This window comes from Phyllostomus discolor, chromosome 9 (genome assembly GCF_004126475.2).
Source record: "Phyllostomus discolor isolate MPI-MPIP mPhyDis1 chromosome 9, mPhyDis1.pri.v3, whole genome shotgun sequence".
NCBI lineage: Eukaryota > Metazoa > Chordata > Mammalia > Chiroptera > Phyllostomidae > Phyllostomus > Phyllostomus discolor.
Window position 1 is genome coordinate 71,435,707 of NC_040911.2, and position 24,708 is coordinate 71,460,414.

Here is a 24,708-nt window from a genome sequence, read left to right on the forward strand (position 1 = left end):
GGTATATCACTAACTACCATCTGAGAAAATCTTTGTTAAAGCTGCAAGCTGCAAAGCATTCTAAAAATGCAGAGTATTAATCACCATCTTTAGAATAACCAGGACAGACAAATATGCTAAGCATTCCACATCCACTATCTCCTTTACTTCCAGTTAACAAAAGAAATGGAAATTCAAACAGATTATGCAACTTGCCCAATATTACACAGTATATACAGTAGAATTAGAACTCCAAAAAATTTTGATTCCAAATGCAAGAATCTTAGTTCCCATCTCCTTTTGTATGTTGTTATCTTTGTTGTGAAATGCTGACCCCAAGTGCACACAACAAAATATACTAGAACACTCTAATAAATTATATGTACAATTGGTAGTTGAGGTGATAATTATGAAAACTGTCTTTGAATTAGACAGATCTGGGTCTGCCTCCAGTTTCTGCCACTTATTTGGAGTATGCCCTTGAGCACTTTAGTTAACCTTTCTAAGCCTGTTTCACCCTCTGTAACATAAGATAATAATAGTATCACTCTAATTGTAAGGAATAAATTATATATTTCAAGTTGAGCACTTAACTCATACCTGGCTCTTAGTAAATGCCCTGTAAATTTTATATTCATTTTTGATGATGAAGAAAGAGTTGCCTGGTTTCTGATATTAGAACTCACATTTGAATATCAAGTAACAAAAGTTGGAAGCAGAGAAGCAAGATAAACAGACTTGTGTGCATTTCTATTTTCCCTCTGAACCCTGTACTGATTTTACAGAAATAAATACTAATAAAAGCATACTTTTTTCTCTCTCTCCAAGACAAGACTGGGCTCATTATATTGCTCTGCTACACTCTGGTAAAGGCACAAATAGTAAGGAATGTCAACTGCTAAAAAATGTAAGAAATAATTTTTTAAAAGATTTGTTATCTTAAAGCTGTTAAAATGGTAAAAGTCTTCTTTATATTTTCTAGAATCCCAGTAAGATTTTTTGGTTGTGTCAGAACAAATATCTAGGTGGTTATTTAAGTTAGTAACAGAGTTATTAGAGCATATCAGTGCATGACCACCAGGGACAGTATTTCAGCTGAATGAGTCCCTCCTGGTGGGAATCATTTTTATGGTGAAAGAGGGAGTGTTAACAGCCAGGTACATGTCTCTGGCAACTACACAGTCTTTTGTTTAAGTGCAACACATCTACATAATCCACATTAGCATACCCTTTGAGGGAGAGAGAGACAGAGAAAGAGAGACAAAGAGAGAGAGATCTATTTTCTGGTTTTATAAACATGTTTAAGCAAGACATTCTTCTTTCCTAATGTATTAGGTGCTGATCTTTTCCAGGTACAGGAATTTAGTTAACATTTTTCTTCAGGAAACTCCTCTTTGAATGTTAACCAATAAACACATATACTTAAAGAGTTAGGTCTAAGAGTGAAAATTAGATTTCAATATTTATCATAGTACAATCGTATTGTCAAGAAGAGAGCTAGTTCACAAGAACATTAAATTTCCTCAGTTCCCCAGACAAATTTCACAAATTCCTCTCCAATTCTTCACCTTTCCTTAGAAGTCCCAGACAGAGCCATTAAGAGCCATTTAACCAGTAAGAGCCATTAAAGCCAATTAACACTTCACCTTCATTTTGGGATAAATAGGAGGAAAAAAGAGAAGTGATTCAAACTAAGTCTTTAAAAACTATGTAAAAGTAAATTTATATGTCATTCAAAGTAAAGAAAAACATTTACTTGTGACAAAATGTACATGTGTGGAATATTTAAAGCTCAAGTGAAAGAGATAAGTGTAACTTCTTACCAATTGTTCACAAAATACATAAGTATCCACCAACTGTGCTGTCCTTTAATATTAAAAAAAATAAGGATAGGGTTAAGAACTTCTTAAAAGATGTCAGTCCTGTGCTCTATAGCAGATAACAGAGTAACCAGTTTATTCTTTAAAAATCTTTCTGTAACAAGGAATTCTATAACATATTTCAGAATTTCTTCTAAAATTTAATGTCATACCAGAGTGTTTCAGTATAGATGTTAAATGTAGATATTGAAGTGTTATACAACTATCTCCCAGAAAATTGTAAGAAATCAGCATATTTGAACATGTCATTCTTGCATGTAGGACAGTGGTTAAGAGCACAGAGTTTTGGAGCTGAGCCAGCCCAACTTCAAACCATACTGGTTCTACCACTTACTAGCAGGGTAACTCTGGGCATATTACTTACTTTCTCTAAACTTGCCTTTCTTAACTCTTCTTTATAGGAGTGGTAAATAAATTTAAAGTATAATAAGTGCTTAGAATAGTAGTGCCTGACATATTATTAAGTATATAGCATTTGGTGGCTATAGACAATATATTCCAAGGGTTAATTGTGCAAATTCTGAAATCCTACTTCTTAGATTCAAAGCAAAGATTTCTGACTCATTACTTATTTGGGTGGGGAAAATTATTTCACATCTCTATACTAATGTTAGTAAATACACAAAAAATTATAAGAGTACTTTGCATATGGTAAGTCCTCAATAAATAATAATTTTAAAATTGCTTCAACTAAAGTCTCATATAAGTTAAAATTAAAATGGCATATCAGAGCAATTTTTCTTCTGATATCTTAGCTGACTAGCATTAGAAATAAATGAACACTATCAACTCAATCCACATCCTCCTATCTTTCCTATATACTAATATGCAACTATACAGTGATAAGCTCCTAGTGTAGACTCCCAAGTTTCAGGTTTTCCAGTCCCGTCTGATGATACAAATCACCCAGAGACTGTAACTGAGCAGGTCTGGGGTGGGGCTTTGGAGTATGCATGTATTATTTGCTACCCAGGTGAGTCCTGCAGCTAGACAGGCTAGGAAACCCTGAATTAGCTGAAGTTGTCCCAACCACAGAACCTGAGAAGAAAATCTAGCAGTCACACAGGAGAACAGAATTATTGTTTTAAGTATTATATAAAAGAAATGGAAATGTATAAGATATCATTTTTATTCAACAAACATTTTGTTGAATATTTACCAGTAACAAATATTTACTGACCATATATTATAGTACAATTCACAAAACAGTGTATAGGGGATTAATTGGAAAATACTCCTATTTTTAAAAATTAACATCATTTGCAAGGTGAGAATAGCAAACAGAAAGAAAGAACATCCTTGGCAAAGATATTCATAATTATATACCATTTCTCCTGAGGAGTTCAGAAAGTATTGAAACAAGAGTCTGTTGTTCAAGAAGTATAGCTCTTCAAGAAGTCTGTTATAGTTATCTATGACATTGCTGTTATCATGAACAAGAACATTCAAATAACAAATTTACTGGAAAATTAATTCAAAGGGTATAACCATTTTTCTTGACCCTTCTGAACATTAATTAGTCTTCAGAAACAAATTACAGTTCATCACTTATGAGTAAAATTAGCACACAGTAGGATCTGATCTTTTTTCAACAAAATAATAACAGGAAGCTCATACAATAAGCTTCCATTTTCCCAAGCCCCATGCCTACTTCTCACATACACTACATATGTGCTCATACAAACTGAGCAACTTCCAAAATTTAGAGAGCTGGAATTCTACATGCTTGTAGAAACATAAGCATAAATAATGATGTAAAACAACCCAAGTTCAGTAACACCAAAAATAGCACTAATATTATGCTGCTGAATGTAGAACACATAAATTATAGTATAGAAAATGTGTGTATGTTTCAACATAATATATCATTAATTACCTTAGCCAGTGTGATCAAGAATTACTGCTTAACAACATAATCACCAATTCTCTGTAATTTCCTGGCTAGAGAATTACTAGTTACTTGCATGAATTTGGAATAAAATGGATTTCACTGCAGTCATTATGTCCATTCAAATATCACCGGTCCATAGGGGCATAAACTAAAATAAAGCATCTAATAAGTATTACTTAAAATATGCCAAAAGGGAACAGGCACAAAAATTCAGATTTTTCCATTATTCATTGCCCCAAAGATTAGGAAAATAAAGGGCCACTTAAGACTCCTGAGTGGCCATTGCTGAGTGATTAGATGATACGGTTTTTTTCTCCCGTTTACTTTTCTGATTTTCCAAATATCCACTAAAAAGGTACTGTATTCTTTTGTTGACTAGGGAAAATAATTCTATTTAAAGATATTATCTGAGAGATCAAATTTATTTGAATATTACATTAAGACCATTTAAAAACATTGTCCTTGAAGAGACTTAATCATGTTCCTCCTAAAAGAAAATCTGTCTTGGGTCCTCCTTATTTTGTCCAATAACAAATAGTACAAGAAAAATAATAATACAAGGACTGAAATCCCATGTGCTACCTCCAAATGTAGGTTGCAAGAGTGGATTATAGACCAATGCTAAGTATTAACAGTTTCATTGATACTCCTCCTATTTATCTGGTATGTGACCCAAAAAAACCCAGTGAGAAGTGTCAAATGAAAAAATATTTATCCCCTCTGAGCAAAAGCAGAGCCATTCCTGCTAGTAGATTATGATTAAGAGTATAGGACATAACCATGAATGGACTTTTATGACCCATCCTTTGCCCTTTCAAACTCTGGTTTCTCATTTTCTCCATCTTCATTTTTTTCTTTTCTCTTTCTCTACCTTTGGACTATTTCCACAACCAGATCCTTTAGGAGGCACTCAAAGGCATTTAATTTAAAAAGAGATGATTGTAGACACACCTTGGAATATGTGAAGAAGATCTATGCAGCCTCCCCTGCAGACAAAATGGGCACTTCCTAGAGCTAATCTAGAATTGATTTGTTAAGGGGCACTTCGTTTATAAAATAGCTTTAGTCGATGTCCCTAGAGCCTTTTTCAAATTTTCTTGAGCACTATGCTGATATGCTAAGTCTAATTTCCCTGACTTAATGCTGTTACAGAAGGCAATAAGGATCCATAGGGCAAGGGATTCACTATGAGTCTTTAAATAATAACACTCCCACAGAAGCACCTATCAAAGTGAATTCGACACAGTAATCTGGACAAACTGAGAAGATGTAAGTGCTCACTGCAAGACTTCAGCTAACATATTCTTCAAAGAATCAGCACGAGGGAACTGAACAAAGCAAAGTGCAGAGCTCTCAAAGGTTCTCATACTGAAGGCTGTTTGCTTCGAGTTTACATAATGCAGAAGCAACTTAGGAGGCAAATAACATGAATGCTATCACCATGTTCCAGTCCAGAAGTTTTTATTACAGTAAGTTATCTCAGTGCAAGCTGCCTCAATCAGCACATTGTGATGGCAAATGCACTGACTGTATTTTCTTCCTAAGCAGTATATAGTACTTGGGCTGTTCCTAAGAAGGATTCATGAAACAGCTCTAACAAACACATTATAATTGGAACAGCTAGATGTAACACTCACAGTTTGTATGCCTTAATTGTCAAAAGTGTTTGCTTTCTAGATGAACAGTCAACTTTAACTTTCAGTAAAATCATCTAAACTAGTTCATCAACCGACATGACAAATAATCCCTACCCTTCCACTATCAGCACCATCCCTTAAGATATAAATCAATGGTTAGAAAAGAAAAAAAAAACTAGTAATGGATACAAACAAAAAATATTTTACCAAAATGAAGCACTGGAAGTAAAGCCAAATAAGAGAAAATTTTTCCAAAAATTTCAAAGACCATTGGTAATATGGAAAATTCTTGCTGACTTTATCACAATATAAGGCTCAATAAATGGGATAACTTCTGAAAGTGGAAAAAACTTAGTTCTCTTTCTACCTTAATGTTTTGTGATCTTCTGACATATTAATTTACTAAACTCAAATTTCATAGCTCTAACAGTATCTTAACAATTGATATTCTAGACTATGAGAAACTATAGATTACTTGAGAAACTGCAGTTTCCCAAATCAATGAGAATAAGTCAATAATTACTAAAATTGTATTTAAAGGAAAATAAATAGATGAAGCCCATACCATCCTACAATTTCACTTTTTAAAGCCAAATTTATCAAACTTCACAATGAAGGAAAAGTAATAGGTAATAAAAACTGCCTGTCTCTTAACTACCCATGTTATCAAGTTTAAGAAAAGATTCAAATGTCTTTCACATTTGTCTACCAAAATCCAGGACCACAGATGCAGAGGTCCCTTTGGCTTTTCAATCAATAGTAAGATTTCAAATTCTATGTCAACTTTGTTACATACATGGGGTGGACAGCTCATTCTCAAGTCACACTAAAGCTTATACACCTACTTTACTGCCCTCTCTGGTAATGAAATCCCTTCACTTCCTCCTAATAGTTAAGTGTATGTGTGTGTGCAAGCATGGGAAGTGGCGGGGGGCGGGGGGGCATGTCTGGTCCATGGACCAAATTCTGAGTAGAATAAAGCAGCTAGGGCCCAGCTACACTGATTGATATCTAATTCATGGCCAACTATGGTTTGGTGCCAAGAAGTGACATTTGCATCTCTAGTCTAAATATTCAAGGGGAAAGTGGGATTTTGGCTAACTGGTGTTTCTGTAATAGGGGCAACATCTTAGAGGCTTCTTTTTAATTGACCTGCATCTTGTCAACCCAATCAATCTGAGATTGGAAGGAGAGAACATTAGGTACATGCTCACTCTTAGCCTCTCTGCTCTTTAAGCCCCAGCTGCCTGCTGTTCTGCTCCCCTCCATAACTTGACTTCTTCCCTAGAAGATAAGAATTGTAACTTATCCCCATTTGAGAATGAGGTGCAGGCTTGAAGACACTTGAAATGTCAATTGTCAATTGCCTTATCACATGCAGTTTACATTTGATGATTTCTGTAAAGCATTTAACAATTTTTAATTATATTTTCCAGGCCCAGATAGGGAATCACGAGCTGCACAGTTCTGTTATTAAGTGGACTGAATAACAAAAGCCCCCGGATATGATCAACATCCTGAAGGGAGGTCTCTAATAGCACTGCACAAGACTCTGTCCTTGAGCTGAAAACTTTCAAACTTTTTATCAATACTTATATCAATTTATCAAAAACTTGGATAGTGACACATAAGACCTTCCTAAAAGGAACAGTGTCTTAGAGGTAGAATTAAGATATTTAATGGCAACAAATTTAAAATCATGCATTTTTACAAGAAATTACTGCATGATTACTATGTACAATGTGGCAAATTTTAGGCTATATACAAATAAAACATACAATGTGTCTTCAGAAATTTATAACCTAAAAAAAGAGATAAAGCAACAAATGATTATGATGCAATATAAAAAAGCGCTGCAATAGACAAATGTGCACGTGAATAAGAAAAAGAGAAGTGTTACCTGACTCTTACTAGGAGAGTCCAGGAAAATTTAGGATGTGAAAATAAAGATACCACATGAGCCACTGTACTTATAATTCTGTCACTTGGGACACATGCATGCCCTGAGATGAAGATTAAGGAGATTCAGAACATAGGTGGTCATTAAAGCATGGGTATAGATGAGATAGTTTAGGAGGTTATACAGAAGAAAAAGGTCAAAATTAGTGGATGGAATCTTGGGGGACAGCAGCCCCAAAGACCTGGGCAGAAAGAGAGAGATAAGAAAAAGGGAGACAGAACAAGGGTAAACTTACCAGTTTGCTAAATGTTATAATTCTTATGGTTCTACTGATGGGTGGATTTTTTACACATGTACTCTCCCAGGTTCTCATCCATTCTTTTTGTTCCAATTACCATTGATAATGTGTTATTATATTCTGCTATTTGAGAAGAGAGGTCATGTTCTAAGAGTGAAACAGGGTAATTAGATAAGAACTTAGAAGAATGGTGATGTTTAGATTTAGCTACACTGGGGAATTCCACTCAACAACTCTTTGTTGAGTAGTGTGATGGGCCCTAGTGTAGATGATGGAATATGGCAGTGAAAAAAACTAAGAAGAGGGTAACCTCATTGTTAACCCCAGAAAAAAACTAAGAGGGGTTCCAATTACCATTGATAATGTTATGTAATATGTACCATATTTTTAGGACTATAAGACACAGCAGACCATAAGACAAACCTAGGTTTTAGAGGAGGAAAATAGGGAGGAAATTTTCGAAGCAAAAAATGTGGTAAAATATTTAATAACCTGTGACCCTACTCCACCTCCACCCCCCACCTACAGTGAGCCAGATAAGCTACATTTGGACTATGAGATGTACCCCTGTTTTCCTCCCAAATTTGGAGGGGGGTGCATCTTATAGTGTGAAAAATATGGTATGTGATAATATGTAGTTACAAACCTCATGAAGCTTACACTCTAGTGAAGAAAGGGCACAGAATAATAAAATAGACAATAACAACTTACCTGGCAAATTATATGAAGAAAAATAAGGTAGGGGAAGGAAACAAAATCAAAGAGACCTATATTTTAGATAGACAGGGAAATCCTTTCCAAGGAGGTGATAATTTTAGCATAAAACCAATTAAAGTGAGAAAACAAAGTATGCATCTGTACAGAGCAATGATGGTTAACCATGACTACACAATTGCATCACCTGGGAATTTTTTTAAACAGAAAGAATTCCTGGGTCCCACCCCTCTGAAATTCTGAATTAATTGGTCCAGGGTATGGTTTGGGCACCAAATATTTAAAACCCATCTATTCTAATGTATAGCCAAGATTAACAATACCAATGGAGTAGAAGAGCATTAGAGGTAATTACCAAGTTTAAAAGTCCAGAGGGAGGGGAGCATACTTAGAGTCCAGGACAAAAATATGGTGCAGCTAACCAGATTTGAATAAAAGATTTGAATAATGGTGCTGAGGAATAGCAGAATTACTTAATTTTATATTTATACAAGCAAACAAACAAACAAAAAAAGTCCCACAACTGTGTTTTTCAAGATTTTCAAGAGTAGTACTCAGTAGCCCAAGGGTAGTTGCAGAAGAGGTATATAGCTAGATTGATCCAGTCCTAGGAGTTTGGACTGTGAATGTAAAGAAGGGATGATAGAGAATTCTTAAACAATAGACTGTTGGATATAAACTGAAGCAAGAAGGAACTGAAGCTAAAACTGAAGGGGAAATGTGAGGGATCAGGTGACAAACAGATTTTTTTCAGACAAACCAAACAAGGTGAGTTTTTCAGACAAACCAAACAAAGTGACCACAATTCAATATGAGCCAGAGGCATATGATGTCTACTCAATGTCTTAAGACAATCTTAGATTTATTTTAAAATGTAGTGGCTGGCCTTCACTAGGTAATCACTAAGTTCCTTTCTGGCTATTGAATGAATACTCACTGGAACATGGGAAAGTAAACTCTATACATTGTGGAAAGAGGCAACCTCATCTGCTCTGGGCTGAGTTTGGAATATTCCAAAAATGTTTGGAATATTATGTTCAATTCAGATAAGCCATTTTAAGAGAAATTCTGATAAGCTTGAAGTATTAAACATAGGCCACAAGGAAAAATAATCTGGAAGTCATTTCTATTAGGAATAATAGTCATTTTTTAACCTGGAAAGTATAATAACATGAAATTTCACATTCATAAGTATAAGAGAGTAGAAATGTTCTCAGCTATAAAGGAGGAGTTCCTATTTATTTATCTTCATAGTAAAGCAGTACAGAATAATGAATAGACTCAAAATGTGGTCATTCTGGAAAATGATAAAAGACTAGAGTGGTAAAGCTAAGAGGTCACAGTGTTTTAAGGGGCACCAATGTAGATGCTGAATTCATACAAAAGAACCATAGAAGGGACCATGACATACTTGGCCCCTATCCTTCATTAGAAAACTCCCAATGCACATTATGAATAAGCTCCTGTTATGGGGAATTTAGTTCTGACTAATATGTCTTTAAATATATGTGGGGCTGTGGGATGGGGGAAAGTAGAAGCGGTGTCAGGGAGGCTTAACTCATTAAAAAATTTGAAACTATACTGAACTGAAAGACTATAAACTTTTAAAAAGAGACAACTTTGATGCATTTTAAGCACCAATTACATAGGAAACAGATGTCAGTTAAAAGGCTCCTCAAATGGTGGAGTCAGCACATCCTGTTCAAAATCTGTCTCTTCAATAAATAAAAGCCAAATAGGGCCAAGATTAATGTGAAGTCTTACAACTTGCGAATGATTCTTCTTCTGGACATTGAGAAGTTATGATGAAGGTGAGCACTGTGATGTGACCATCCCACCGCAGGTAAGCAAACTCTGGGGCATGGTGAAAGCTGGCAAGGTCTGTCTGCAGCCAGAGTCAGCAGCGGAAAAGATCCACTGATCCTTTCTGCCCTTACTTGTTTCCTGAAGCCTTGAGAATTGCCAGTGGGAAATGGCTGGGGGGATATGATTTGAATTAGGCATGAAAATACATTTTATTGCAAAAACGTCCCATAGCAAAGCTATGTTACTCTAAATCAAGGAAAGTGAAAAGATAAGTTCTCCATGGAATTAAATTCACTATCAATATGTTCTGTCCTTACTTTGAGTAAAAGCCACGGTAAATGGTTCCACCTGACATATCAGAGAAAGGGATTTGGGAATTAGAGTTAGATTACTTACCATCTCCTTTACTGAGTGTTTAAGAATATTTCAGTGAATGCAGAAGAAATAAAAACATCTTACCAATTTTAAGATGAGCTCCAGGTTTGAATTCTAATATGTGTAAAAGGAATAATAACTTTTTAAAACTTATACAAAAAACTTATTCCTTTTAAAACATTGTTAGAGGTAGGGATATTAAAATACTCATGTAAAGCAAGTTGCCTATTTCAGGTGCTTTGTCAGTATCAGACCTCAAAGAAATATTATAATCATATATACATTGCTATATCTCTGTGGTAGGCAGAATGCTAAAAGAGGTCTCCAATGCCTTTTGCCCTTGTATAATACCTCCCCTTTGAGTATGGGTAGGAGTGAAGTAAGAGCTTCCAAGCCAGAGAAAGATTTAATGCGTCATTGATGGCTTTGAAAATAGAAATGACCGAAAGATGCTGAGAGCTCTCTGCTGATAGTCAGCAAGGAACAAGGGACCTCAGTCAGTCCAACTGCAAGGAATTGAATTTGGCCAATAATTTGAATGATGGGTTGATCGTGGAAGCAGATTTTTCCCCTGGATCTCTAGATAAGAGCTCAGCAGGCTGACACATTCAGCCTTCTAAGACTCTGAACCGAGTCACTCCTAGTCAAGTCTGCTAGACTTTTAATCTACAGAACTTTGAAATAATAAACCCATGTTGTTTTAAGTCACTAAATTTGGGATAATAACACAGTAATAGAAGAGGAATATACTCTCTATAGATAGTTCTTTTATCTATCCACAGAAATAAAGATATAAAATCTGATTTTCTACATTTTACAAAAAATGATTTGAGAGCTAAAAAGTCAAAAAACACAGATTTCATGTTACAAAAGATCTGAATTGAAATAAAATTTGTTTTATAAATATATATGAATTGATATCCAAATATCCATGTTGTGTACATTAAAATAAACTTCATACCTTTTTCATAAAAGGGAAACATGTTAGATAAATAATCCTAAAATATACTGATAAAAATATATGTATATATTTTGGATAAAGCAACATTGGGACATTTACATAATGGAATACTACTTGGCAGTAAAAAAAAATAAATAAGTTTTACCCTTTGCAACAGCAGGGATGAATCCAGAGAACATTATGCTAAATGAAATACGCCAGTCACATCGCAGCGAGCAGAGGCAATTGTCCCTTTGCTGAGTGTGCCTGCTACGGAGCCATAGTGCCATTTCTGAGACTCCATGAAGCTGCCTAACACTGTGTGACCCACTTTGGAGACCCAAGAGGTTCTACCCCACCCTACTTATAGGCCCACCCAAGCTGCTTTTCCATAAGAATGGCTGGTCTTGGCTCCTAAATCCTATCCAGCAAGCAACAGTTGGCTTCATAGTGCCCTAGTAACAGCCAGATTAGAGTCACAGCTTGGCTTCACCTGTGAATGTCCAAGCCCAGCACAAGTAACAGCCATCTCAGATTGCTTATAGCTCAGACAGGGTGCTCCAGGCAAAACATAGGTAGGGTTGACCTTGGTCTGCACCACCCAGGGAAACCCCAGTGCCAACATACCCAGTGGACCCAGTGGACATCTACAAACCACATTGGAACACCACCACTCTGCCCCTGCACAGCTGATCCTCCACGGAGGACAGAGGTTAGTGGTAAGTGGTCATAGCCAGTCCTTACAGCTGACTGACCTGGGTAAATCCCTCCTCTTAATCTGTCAATAGCAACCAAAGCTCAACTATAAGAGGAGGGTGTACTCAGCCCACACAAACAGTGCACCTCGAGTACCCAGCCTGGGTAATAGGTGAAGCTGTGCCACTGGATCCTACAGGACACCTACTATATTGGGCCACACTACCAGGACACAGAGTCAAAGCAGCTCTACCTAAACATGGAAACCAACACAGGGAGGCTGCCAAAATGAGGAGACAAAGAAACATAACCCAAATGAAAGGACAGATAAAAATTCCAGAAAAAGAGCTAAATGAAATGGAGATAAGCAATCTAGAAGATGCAGGGTTATAAGGATGCTTAAGGAGCTTAGTGAGGACCTCAGCAGCATAAAAAAGACCCATTCAGAAATGAAGGATACACTAATTGAAAAAAGAATAATTTATAGGGAATCACCAATAGAATGGATGAAACCAAGAATCAAATAAATGATTTGGAATCTAAGGAACCAAAAAATAACCAATCAGAACAACAAGAAGAAAAAAGAATACAAAAAAAAAATAAGGATAGTGTAAACAGCCTCTGAGACAACTTTAAGAGCCCCACCATTCACCTCATAGGGATGCCAGAACGAGAAGGGAAAGAGCCAAGAAATTGCAAATCTGCCTGAAAAAAATAGTGAAAGTAAACTCCCCAAATTAAAGGAAAGATATAGGCAAGTCCAGGAAACACAGAGTCCCTATGATGAATGCAAAGAGGCCCACTCCAAGACACATCATTATTAAAAGTCCAAAGGATAAAGATAAAAAGAGACTCTTAAAAGCAAGAAAAAAGAAGTTAGTTGCCAGAAGGTTTCCAGATGAGTGGGGGAAGGGAGAGAATGAGTGAAGAGGTGAGGGGATTAAGAAGCACAAATAGGTAGTGACAGAATAGCCATGGGGATGTAAAGTACAATATAGGAAATGGAGTAGCCAAAGAACTTGTATGCATGATCCATGGACATGAACAATGGGGGTGGGGATTGCCTGAGGGAGTGGGGGTTGCTGGATAGAGGGGAGGCAAAGGGGGGAAAATCAGGACAACAGTAATAGCATAATCAATAAAATATAATTAAAAAAGAAAAAAGAAAGAAGCCAGTCAGAAAAAGACAAACACCACATGATTTCACTTATGTGGAATCTAATGAGCAAACTGAACTAACAAGGAAAGTGGAGACAGACTCATAGAGAGTAGGATGACAGTTATGGGGTAGAGAAGTTTAGGGCTGGAGGGATTGAGCAAAAAAGTAAAAGGACTCCTGGGCATGGACAACAATGTGGTGATTGTGAGGAGAGAGGGGTATAAGGGGGCTAAGTAGTAACGGAAAATACACTAAAAATAAGAATATATATGTGCATATTTATAATGATTTAAGAGGAAGAAAATATATGTTTTCTGATTTAAATCTTGGTAGAAGAGAAGTATTTTATTTTTAAGGAGAAGTAGGAATCAATAGATATAAAGGTGATTTTTGAATAAGGAATGACAAGGGACCAATACAACTAGTCACCATTTCTTCCATAGTGTTGCTGCTTTAGGGAAATCCCAAAGAACATTTTTTTTGGTACATGATCTTTGCTTACTCAGGAATTCATGAAAATAAAAGGAGTTCACAAATAAATGCTTGGCAGTTTTGTAAACCTATACTATAAGATTTATTATGCTGTATAGGCAATAAGGCAAACGAATTATAAATGTCTTTCTCCCTCTTCAGGTAGTTCATCTTGACATAAACTAAAAGATTCAATCTGATACAATATTTAATGTCCCTTTATTTTCTTTTTTTTAATATTTTATTTATTTATTTTTAGAGAGGGAAGGGAGGGAGATAGAGAGAAAGAGAGAGAGAGAGAGAGAGAAACATCAATGTGCGGTTGCTGGGGGTTATGGCCTGCAACCCAGGAATGTACCCTGGCTGGGAATCGAACCTGGGACACTTTGGTTCCCAGACCGTGCTCAATCCACTGAGCTATGCCAGCCAGGGCTATTTTCTTAATATAGAGCATGTCCACATCTAAATCTTTGTTCAACTCAAGGGAAAGGAGCATAATATAGTAGTTAATATGAGGGAGACCCCACAAAAAATGGAATTACCTTCTGGAGGATGGGCCCCTTGTACTACAGGCTTCCCCCACTAAGTGAGTGTCCCAGAAACCCATCTCTACCAGTGTACCAGCTGATGTTCATGTGAGAGGCTGTGTTCCACTCAGTGAATTCTTTTTTTGAAGACTCTTTCAACCTGCTTGCCCATTTCATGATGGGTGTTTTTCAAGCATATCTGTCTGCCCACACTGTGCTGAGTGTTCAGCAGTTTTTGGCAAAAACAGCATGAACCTCAGGCCCCACCCTTCCTATTCACCCAACTTCACCCCAGGAGACTTGTTTTTTGATTTCCCAGATGAAAAAAGTCCTCAAAGGGAAACTTTTTGCTGATGTGGGAGAGATGAAACAAACAAACAAAAAACAGCAGAAGCACTAAAAGGCATCAAAATCAACAAGTTCAAAAATTGTTTTTGAGTAGTGGAAAAAATGTCTTGACGGAGGTATTGCATCAAATGGAGAATATTTTGAAGGTGACTAAAATTCAAACATGTAATTTTTATGACTAAATTCCAGTTTGGGGGTTCCACCTCATATGCGAGTTCTAAAATTAGTCTGTCTGAGTTCAAATCCTAAATCTACCACTTACTATGGAAGCTTTGTGCTTCCATTTCCCTCTCTAAATTGGGAGAATAAGAATATATACCTCATATAATTATAGTGAAGATTAAATGAGTTAGTATGTAAAAAGTCTTTATGACATTGCCTGAAACATACTAAGTGCTCGTTAAATCTTAGCTATAAAGGAAATTGCCAAAGCGTTTCCTTATAAGCATCTCTTTCATTTAGGCAATATTAGACACCCTAGAAATGGATACGTTTTTGCAAACAATAGCCTTATGCAACATGGTTGCCCACTACAAACCTTCACCTATTTATTTAGCCGGCCCCCATTACTCCTGCATTACATGCAAGGTCTTTTATTTAATGGCTGCTTTTATGCAAGACAGAAATTGGATATGGAAAACATAGGAGAGGCTCTCATACTGGCCAGGTAAGTCTCAGACATTAGTCCATAAACATAATCTAAAACCGAAACAATCCTTGAGATAGGTGGTTTTACCATCTCTGTATTAGAGTGCTATCTAAAACCTAAGTGTTTGGTCAAGAAAGCCTCAAAGATACATAAAGAACATTGGTGGGACAGGAATAAAATCCTTGCCAGCTACTTAAAGTTTTCATTTGAATGAAGGTACCATTAATAGATAAAAGGATATTTGATTTCTTTTACAGCTTTGAACTAAAGGAATCTACTCTGAGATATACAACCTAGCAGGAAAGAGCATGGACTTTGGACCTAGACTTGTTTTCAAGGTGCCCTTCTGAATCCCAGTTTCACATCCAAAATGGGAATGATATTAGCCTCTGGGGGTAGTTGTGAGATTTATATGAGATAATACATGTATGCACATATAACAGAATGTGGGACATAATCAGCTCTTAAATACAAATGTCCCTAACACATGTTATTTGTCATTAGTAAATGTATGTTTCACTTTTTTTGAAATATATTTTATTCCTGGCTGGCGTAGCTCAGTGGATTGAGCACGGGCTGCGAAACAAAGTGTTGCAGGTTTGATTCCCAGTCAGGGTACATGCCTGGGTTGCAGGCCATGACCCCCAGCAACTGCATATTGATGTTTCTCTCTCTCTCTCTCTCTCTCTCTCTCTCTCTCTCTCTCTCTCTCTTTCTCCCTCCCCTCCCTCTCTAAAAATAAATTAAATCTTTTTAAAAATATATATTTTATTGATTAAAGTATTACAGTTGTTCCACCTTTCCCCCTATATTTCCCCCTATATTCCCCCCTCTGCCCTGCACCCCCCACCCACCTGCATGCCCCCAGCCCTTAGTTCATGTCCATGGGTTGTACATACAAGTTATTTGGCATCTAGATTTACTATACTATTCTTAACCTCTCCCTGTTTATTTTGTACCTACCATTTATTCCCTGTACCTTTTTCCACATTCTCTCCCAGCCCCCCTGCTGATAACCATTCCTGTGATTTTCATTTCTATTATTCTGTTCTTGTTCTAATTATTTGCTTAGTTTGTTTTTGTTTTTTTTTTTTAAGTTTGGTTGTTGAAAGTCGTGAGTTGTTGTCATTTTACTATTCATAGTTTTGATCTTCTTTTTCTTAGATAAGTCCATTTCACGTTTCATAGAATAAAGGCTTGGCGATGATCCTTTAACTTGACCTTATCTGAGAAGCACTTTTTCTGCCCTTCCATTCTAAATGATAGCTTTGCTGGATAGAGTAATCTTGGACATAGGTCCTTGCCTTTCATGACTTTGAATACTTCTTTCCAGCCCCTTCTTGCCTGTAAGATTTCTTTTGAGAAATCAGCTGATTGTCTTATAGGAACTCCTTTGTAGGTAACTGTCTCCTTTTCTCTTGCTGCTTTTCAGATTCTCTCCTCATCCTTAATTTGGGTAATGGAATTATGATGTGCCTTGGTGTGTGCTTCCTTGGGTTCAACTTCTTTGGGACTCTCTGAGCTTCCTAGACTTCCTGGAAGTCTACTTCCTTTGCCAGATTAGGGAAATTCTCCTTCATTATTTTTTCAAGTAGGTTTTCAATTTCTTGCTCTTCCTCTTCTCCTTCTGGCACCCCCATAATTTGGATGTTGGAACATTTAAAGTTGTCCTGGAGGTTCCTAAGCTTCTCCCCATCTGTTTGAATTCTTGTTTCTTCCATTCCATTCTAGTTGAAAGTTTATTTCTTTCTTCTGACATAAATCACTGATTTGAGACCCAGTTTCCTTCCCCTCACTGTTGGTTCCCTGTATATTTTTCTTTATTTCACTTTTCATAGCCTTCACTTTTTCTTCTATTTTGCAACTATACTCAACCAATTCTGTTAGCATCCTGATTACCTGTGTTTTGAACTCTGCACCTGATAGGTTGGCTATCCCTTCATCACTTAGTTGTGCTTTTTCTGGACCTTTCATCTGTTCTTTCATTTGGGCCATTTTTTTTTGTCTCAGTGCACCTGTTATGTAGGAAGGGGTGGAGCCTTAGGTTCACCAGGGAGGGGCAACCCAGGCTACTGGGTTGTGGTACTGTATATGGGGGAGGGGTCTGAGAGAGAACAGTGCCACTTGCTCGGCTCTTGGTTGGCTTTCACTCACTTCCCCCGCTACCCACAAACAAATTTGGACTCTCTGGTGCTGATTCACAGGTGGGTGGGTTTGTGTATGTTCTAGAACCCTGTGGATTTTTCCAGCAAACTCTCCTATGAGGCTGGGAGTTTCTCCTGCTGCCTCAACCCCCACAGGTTTTATCAGTCAGAGGTTGAGGCTTTATTTCCCTGTGCTGGAACCCTGGGTTGTGCGGTCTGTCTTGCTCCCCAGGTGTTCCTCCGGGTTTATGCTCACAAATGTGGGACCTCACAGTTTGCCAGCCGCTGCCTTGCCTACCCAGGTCCTTCAGCCACTGCCATGCCACAAGTCCTCTCTACCCACCTGCCTGTCTCCACCCTTCCTACAGGTCTGGATGAATGTTTCTCCTTTAACTGCTTGGTTGTTGGACTTCCATACAGTTCAATTTTCTAGGACTCCTGGTTGTTTTTGTTTTTAAATTTGTCGTTGTCCTTCTTTTGGTTGTGCAAGGAGGCACAGTGTGTCTACCTATGCTTCCATCTTGGCCAGAAGTCCTGTATGTTTTACTTCTAAGTAAAATCAGTATCTTCCTTATAAGTCCCTCTACATATACCAGTAATCTCATCTTTATGATTTGAAAAATCTTAAAAATGGGTAAAAATATACATGTGGCAGTGGAAACAAAAGCTGTGCTGGCAGCTCTAAGGTATGATTCAGACACATCATATTCTACCTGCATCTGATGTTATAGCCCTATCTTAACATCAGTGGATGGTATTAAATCCCTATTCTTTTGAGTTTCTTCAAATAAACTCAGAAGTCTCTAACACAGACAATCAAATTTAGGACTGATGATATGAGAATCTCAATCAGCACCTCTCTGTATATACTGAAAGCAACTTCCTGTGTAAGAAATTAAATCTTCAGTCAGTACCACTGCTTTCTATTCAGAAGTTCCTACAAATAACATTACCCTTTCTTCTCTGAAAGGCACTTTACAAATATTAATACTCAGAACAGTTCCAGGGTTAAATAGTTATATTCAGTTTTTCTTTCAAGTTTTACTTATGAAATATAAATCAACTATATATGTATATAACACATAAGTGAATAACTTAATAAATTAATATAAAGTAAATACTCTTACATCACCATCCTGGTAAAGAAAAAGAAGATTCCTGGATGTCCTACACTTGCCTCTCCATAATCATAACCCTAGACTAAAGTAATTCCTATCATAACTTTTATGGTGATAATTTCTGAAAGGATAAAGTCAGCCCCATTTGCTACTGTGGCACCATTTGCCTAGCAGGCCTATGACCTTGTTAAACATGACTCACATTTTACTCTTCTAAGCTTGTCCCCAGACTGGAAATTACTGGAAATCACAAACAGAACTAACCATTCCCTACAGCCACAGGCAGAAGATAACACAGAACAAACTGCACCCTCTTGTTACAACACCCCAGCAGCCCAGGGGTCACACACAGTACCCCCCAACCCTTTTTTAATCCAGTTATGATCCAAGAAAAACTCAAAGCCCCCACCCCTCAAGGCTGGTGTATCTCTCCACACCATGCCCCTCTCCTTTCTTGGAGAGTGAATAAAATCTTTATTATCTACATTTTCTTCTCTTTGTGATTTCTTTCACAGCCTGTTCTACCAACCACCCTAACAATTTCCTTGCTCTACTTGTTAGTTTCCTAAGTTTGTATCTCTCCATACTATATTTTAATTTTGCCTGTTTTCAAACTTTATTTACATGGAATCACCCATCCTGCATTCTTTTTTGTCTGGCTTCTTTCATACAAACATTACATTTGTGTGAGTCATATATGTTATGTATACATGTGATTTCTTCATTTTTACCATCATGTACTTTTAAATCACACAAATCTACCAAAATATACTCATCCATTTTAGTGCTAATGGGCATATGAACTGCTTTGAGTTTTGAGCTATTGTGATTAATGCAACTAATGGACTTCTTATATAACATAATACATGTCTCTAAGTACACAGAAGTGTACCTAAGTATATGAGGTATACATCTAGGAATAGAATCACTAAGTCTCTAGATATGCATATCTTCAAATTTATTGGCTGATACCAAATTTTCCCAAGGTGGTTGTACCCTAGGTATTATTTTACATGCTAATAAATATGAGAATTTTTCCAACTCTGAGTCATAGTCTACAGGTAAGACTGCAAAAATAGCTCTAGAAAATGCTGACACTGTAACTATGAATCAGATTGATGAGCATGGCTCCAGCTAATCCATGTGTATTTTCCATGTCTGTTTGTCTAGTTTTCCATAAGTTAGATGACTACATTGGGCTGAATCAGGATGAATTATGAAACTATTTTATTGCTGTACAAGTACAATCAGAGTAACAGAAAGACCACGGATAGGACCTCAAAATTCTGTCTGAACTGGGACCAGAGCCCAGTATACCTAATGAGTTTTTACAATTCCTGAATACTAGAAACTGATGATCTAGTAGGCAGTAACATGTGCAATAAAATTTTATCATTCAGTAGCATGTCAGTGGAAGAAACATAGGTTCGCAAAATCCATTCAAGTTACAGCTCTGGAAAAATATCTCTGGAAAACTGTAGGACAATTATGACCATTTTAAAGTACATTTAATGTCACCTGACTTGAAAAAGTAATAATAGATATACAAACTTAAGTTGCCTCTTGACCACTTAGTAAAAAATGTTTTTACCATGTTTACCATGTTACTTGTTTTGCTGTGCCCCTTTAGATTATTATTTTTAAAATCAGAGACATTACACTTGCCTTGTTTGTAATAAGGACTACAAAATGGAGTACACAGAGATAATAAAGGTAACCACACAGATGAATACTCAACTGTACCGGCAATAATACAAAAATACCAGGAATTTGGGAAGCTATATAGAATAATAACTAGAGAAATTGCTGTGATGTGACATGGTAGAAATCAAAGCACAACCCTTATTTCTCTGACCAAAGACTGTTTTTTTATATCATGCACTTAAATGCATCTCAGCACTATAGAGTAATTGCATGTCAGAAACAGCTTCCATTGGGTTTGTAATTAGGTGACATATTAATAAATTGCTGGGGTTAAAATAAAATAAAAACTTGCTTATTCATTTGTATTTCAAATGGACATTTAGAGCAATTACAATTCCTGCTAAACATACCATTCATTTAAAAATTCAACTTAAATAAGCTCCATCTTTGTCAAATTTATAATTTATAAATCCTGAAAATACTATGTCTCAAAAGAGAAGATCATACTAAAATAGCATCTTAATGCCCACTCTTTAATAGTGGAATAATGTTGGAGACTTATATATATATATATATATATATATAATCAGCTAATTTTAAAGTAAACTATTTGACTACAAAAATCTCCATAAAATATTCAAGCTCCTCTGGGCTTCTGTTAAGTTTCCTATTAATGTATCAAAAGTTTATTACTACTAACACATACAAGAATATATTTTACATGCTGCTTTCTGTGAATAAACAAAAAGTGTCATTCAAACTCAAATCACACCTGCACCAGTGCTTACTGCTTACTAAGGTCTATGAGAAATTTGTAGTTAGGTTGTAAATGCTGGGTTCCAAGCTGTTCTCAAAATCATTCTAGAGACTATTAATCTAGCAGCCCTCTTATTTATATCCAAGGGGAAATTCAGTCCTCCAGTTACTGTGCTACACATACACATGCATGCACACATACAAAAGAAATTATTCAATGATTACTCATCCTATGCTGTCTCATCTTTCAAAGTAAAGAACTACATCCATTAAAAATTGAAAGTAATTTTGTTTGGTTGGGAAACTATACCATATAAATTCTAGGTGGCTAGTCTTTGTTGTTGTTGTTTAGTGACAAGATTTTATGGCTAGGCAAAACAACAAAGTGTACAGTGAGCTCCAAGTTATTCACTTAGCATCTCACTTTTGATGAGACAGATGGAACCATTTATGGCATCACAAGGTTTAAAGTGATGTCTACTGACATCAAAGAGGTCTCATGAGAATGACTGCAGTTTGCTTCCAAATGAATATACTTAGAAGGGAACTGTAGAGATGAGGTACATTTCCTAGAGAGTTCATGTCATGAAAACATACATAAATTTGTAAAAGAGTCTTAATAAAAAAATACTGTCATTGCTTTAATATCTCCTTTTCTTAAATAAGGCTGGTGTGTCAGTACAGACTGCTGACATATTGCTAAAATTTGAGCCTGAATGTCATCCAAGGAAACCCAGACCATAGTGGAACAGGTAAGAAGTCAGATATTGAATTTGTTGATGGACTAGGTTAATTCAACAGTAGTCTCCTGTTAAATGGAGGTAACTGTGCAACAACTCCAAGTCTCTCATCTCCTGTGCATTCCAAAGGCAGAGGTCCCTCAGTTTCTGAATTATGCATCATCATGATGCTGCCAGAGGGGCAGCTCCCTGTAAATTAGCACTAGGCAGTTGGGGTTTTTTTGACAGATTTTTAGGTCTTTACTCTTATTTGCATTTAGAAGAAATGACTAGAATTTCTTTTTATTACACTGTAGTTTTCCACTGGAAAGCACAGGCACTGTCTGCACAGGGCTGGGACTGCTCCTTCACCACAGGGTAGAAGTATAGGTGCTCCATGGACTGCCCCATGGCAGTCAGTCTCTGTTGATGGTGATATCACAGAAGTTTGTCCAAAAGATCTAGGGCCTCAGGGTTGAAGAGGTGTCCATTCTAATTACAGATAAAATATTCCCAGCATTTCCACAAATGTTTTCCCAGGATACCATTGAAGGGAGGATCTAGGTCTAAGTGATTATCTTCAGATACCCATGCAGCTCATCTGTACCCAGAACCTTGGAAATACTAACAAGTTGGCTGTAGTTGTCCTGTCCAAGTAAGAAGGGTTCTTTTCAAAAGGTCAAGCTCACTAACATACAGCCCAAACTCTACATATCCAAGCTAAAATCATACATCTGATGGCCCACAAGAGCTCTGGTCCCTTGAAGTACCTGGAGGCTACAAGGACATTGTTTTCCTGTGCACGATGGTAGAACTCTGCCAGACCTCAGGCTATCAGTCTCAGCCCTTCCTGTTGGTGATCTATCATGACCTTGTGAGGTCTCACATCCCTGTGCATGACTCCCTTGCTGTGGCAGTAACCCAAAGCTTTAAGTAGTTCATACACATAAAACCGGTTATCAAAGTCTATCAGGATCTGGCAAACTTGCTTAAAATCTGTATTATTTATACATTAAAATGCCAAAGCTGGTATCTTTGACACAGAGTCCTTCACAATAATCATATTAATAGTAATTCTTCCACCACAAATGTTCTCCAGAATTTTAACCTCTCATTTTATCTTCTTTATCTTCACTTGAGAATTTTTATGACCACTCTCTCATTGTTGGTGATGTTAATGGTCCCAAATACTTCACTACGCTTCCCCTGACCAAGTTTTCAAACCAGTTGGTGATCATCTTGATTACCTGCAGAAAGGCCTGTTGGAACCACAAACCTCCACCATCAGCTCAGCCATGCAAAAACTGCAAAGACCTAAAAGGTACCTAACGTCTTAGTTCACTAATTTGAAAGTCTTCCTCTTTCTGTTGATATGTCCAATTTGGGACATAACATAATGAATGCTTCTTTACAGCTCAAACTAATGTCCATTCACCCTTTCAAAAATAATGCAATGCTGTTAGAAAAAACAAAATGTTAAATATATTTCAGTATTTCCATACTTTTCCAATGGTGGATATTTTATCCAAAAAGCAATAGTATCAGATAAGAAAGATATTCTATATTGCCATTCTGAAAAGGGTAAAAACAAGTTGGAAGATACTGCAAGCAGGCACACACAATGGCCTTCCTGGCGATCATTATCCTCCACTGGATCAGTACATGAATCCCCTTGCTGGATGATCACACATATGCCAAAATGATCATCTCAAAAAAAAAAAATCAGATGTCATCATGCTGTTTTAAAAACCTCCAATGGTTTCTCAGTGCAATTAGATTAGACTCCAAACTGTTTCAGTGATCTAGTTGGCTCTCCATCACGTGGCCCCTGCTCACCTCTCTGAACTCATCCCTTACCACTCCCCCACTTCTGCTCTAGGATGCAGCTACACTGGTCTTTTGGTTCCTGAATGAGACAAGCATCTTTCTTTCCCTGAAACAGACCTTCCTCTTCCCCCAGAACTTCACATGGCTGACCCCCTCTCATCATTAAGGTCTCACCTAAACTGTGATTACTTCAAAGAGGCTTTCTCTGATCACCCTTACTAAAATATGGTACCCTCAACTCTATCCCAACTCACTCTCTAGTGTTCTTCATAGTACTTAGGTCTATCTAAAATATTAATTATGCATTTGTCTGTTTGAACATTATTAATTATTGATAACAGAATTCATTGATAACAGACTTTTTTCCAAATTGTTCACTGCTATATATCTAGTGCCTAAAATAGCACCTGGTATATAATTGGTGCTTAATAATAAATAATATATATTGGATAAATAGTAGAAATATTTCTGTTTTGGTTAGTACAGTTCACCTGCATTTATAATTGTCAAAATCACTAGGCTCTTATCTCTCCCACTTAATTTTCTGAGCCTCCCAAGAGCAGAAGCCATGTTGTACTTGTCCTTACATCCCACTGCTGAGCCTAGTACCTAGTATATAGTAAGAGTTCAATATTTACTTGATAAATCAACTTGCTGAATAAATACATGGATGGATAGATGTATGGATGGACAGATAAATGAGGGTTTTGTTTTTTTTTAACTTCATATGATCTGAGCAAGAATGACTCCTGTTGTTATTGCAGTTTACAAATGCAGCCTAATGCATACATGGGAAGGAAGGTATAGTAGTCACTTTTTCTGCACTGCTCAGATTATTTTACCCAATATTTCTCAAGCCTAGCACTATTGACATTTTTGACTGGATAATTCTTTGCTGTAAAGGGGCTGTTCTGTGCATTGGTTTTGAAGCATCCCTAGCTTCCACCCACTAGATGCCAGTAGCAAAGCCATTACAACTCCTACCCCTGACTCACGACAATCTAAATTATCTCCAGACGTTGCCAAATGTCTTTCAGGGACAAAATTGCCCTAGTTAAAAACTACTTCCCTTTACCTACTGTTATCCTTTTCCCAGCTGCTGTGAGTATTGGCTGCTAACAAGAGTATCCTTCTCCTGAGAAATGTTCAGTCTCTGGGAGCTACCTCTCTGGGCATTTATGCCTTCCCTCCAAGAATAGTTTTAGGCACTCAATGAATGATGAAAGAGAG

The 24,708-nt window shown here is 36.9% G+C and overlaps 1 protein-coding gene and 1 pseudogene across 1 annotated transcript in view; both read right to left on the reverse strand.

Annotated features, from left to right (window-relative positions):
• MACROD2 (mono-ADP ribosylhydrolase 2) overlaps window positions 1-24,708 on the reverse strand; it is a 2,132,804-nt gene that overhangs the window by 1,799,429 nt on the left and 308,667 nt on the right. The window lies entirely within an intron of this gene.
• Window positions 21,573-23,638, reverse strand: LOC114506540 (annotated as a pseudogene).